Raw genomic sequence first — 2275 nt, 5'->3', positions numbered from 1 at the left:
TATATATATATATATATATATATATATATATATATGTATATATATATATGTGTGTGTGTGTGTGTGTGTATATATATATATTATATATGTATATATAATATATATATGTATATAATATATATAATATATATGTGTATACACACATACATACACACACATACACACATACTTATATAAATATATATGCATGTATATATATTTATATGTATAGTTATATATATATATATATATATATATATATATATATATATATATATATATATATATATATGTGTATATATAGATGTATACACATACATATGTATATATATATATAAATATTTATTGACATATATATTAACATGTATATATGTGTTAATAAGTAATGACAAAATCTATTCACCAGGATTCTACACACATCAAATATAATATTTATTAAAGTCATGAATGATAACAAAACATTACTTTGAGCTGCCTTAGAATATATAGATATGTACACACACATTATATCTGATATTACATCATACTATATTTCCACATATCACATGTATAGTTCATGTAGCATACACTACCTCACACTACTTCATACGCTACATCTATGTATCACATAGCACGGTTTATTATATTTTCTGATAGCGCTTACCACACAACATATCGTACTATACTTCCAGGTACATTATGACACATCCTACTATATTCATAGCTGCCACATGATGAATCATACTAGACATCAGCTTCATTTATAACCACATGGTTTATTATTTTGAGCTAATTCATATCACATTAAACACCAAACTCTATTTCCAACTACCACATGAGACACATTGTACTGTTCTATTAACAGACTAACACCAACCATGTGGTAGCAGTAGACCACATGTGGTGGGGTGTCTACCTAATCCACCACTTGTTTCTTTGAGTTCCTTTACCACTCTGTTGCAATTATTTTGACCAGATCCTTGTTTTTGGAGATTCTTTCCTTTCCTCTACCGTTTCTCAAGGCCCCGACAAGCATCATGGCCACCGACCTTCCTCCTCTCACCAAAACCATAAAGAAATAAAAGAAATACAGTATTATTAGCTGCCACATGTCATCTCATACAATATTTCTAGCTGCTACATGCTACACGATTTCATATTTCTAGCTGTCATATGTGACATCACCTTGTATTTTCCAACTGCCACATGTGACACCACCTTGTATTTTCCAGCTGCCACATGTGACACCACCCTGTATTTTTCAGCTGCCACATGGTAGTCCCACACATTATTTCTAGTTGCCACATGTCATATTACAATATTTCCAGCTGTCACATGTCACACCATTTTACATTTCTCGCTGCTACATGTCACACCATTTTATATTTTCAGCTGCTACATGTTCACACATGCTATATATTTTCAGCTGCTCTCACCCAATATAACCTTTTCCATATGTAATATTTCTGACCAGGAGGCGCAATGGCCCAGTGATTAGGGCAGCGGACTCGTGGTCATGAGATCGCGGTTTTGATTCCCAGACCGGGCGTTGTGAGTGTTTATTGAGCGAAAACACCTAAAGCTCCACGAGGCTCTGGCAAGGGATGGTGGTAAACCCTGCTGTACTCTTCCACCACAACTTTCTCTCACTCTTACTTCCTGTTTCTGTTGTGCCTGTAATTCAAAGGGTCAGCCTTGTCACACTGTGTCACGCTGAATATCCCCGAGAACTACGTTAAGGGTACACGTGTCTGTGGAGTGCCCAGCCACTTGCACGTTAATTTCACGAGCAGGCTGTTCCGTTGATTGGATCAACTGGAACCCTCGACGTCGTAAGCGACGGAGTGCTAACAACAACAAATTTCTGGCCAACACAGATTCCTCATCACATGTAACAGTATTCCCTGCCAACACATTAGATATTTCTGGTTATCAACAGAACCTTGTTACTTCAGTGAAATACCATAAATACAATTTGTGAAGTCAGTGATTATAGGACCCTTTAAGGGGGTCATTTGATAATACACTCTAATCATTATAGTCTTAATAGTGCCTGGAGTGACACAAACTTGAGTTGGCAATTATAGTTTAGTGTGAATTATTAGTAAATTTAAGAAAAATAGTTTCAAAGACTTGTCAGCAGAAGAACATCCTCTTGTAGAAAATCAACCTTAACAAATTGGGTCTGACCCATGCAAACTTGGGAAAGTGGACATTTTAAAGATGCTGCTGCTGCTGATGGTGGTAGTGGATGATGATGATGATGATGATGGTGGTGGTGGTGGTGGTGGTGGTGGTGGTGGTGGTGGTGGTGGAT

Source organism: Octopus bimaculoides, chromosome 22, assembly GCF_001194135.2.
Source record: "Octopus bimaculoides isolate UCB-OBI-ISO-001 chromosome 22, ASM119413v2, whole genome shotgun sequence".
Classification (NCBI taxonomy): Eukaryota; Metazoa; Mollusca; class Cephalopoda; order Octopoda; family Octopodidae; genus Octopus; species Octopus bimaculoides.
This window is presented reverse-complemented; position numbering follows the sequence as displayed.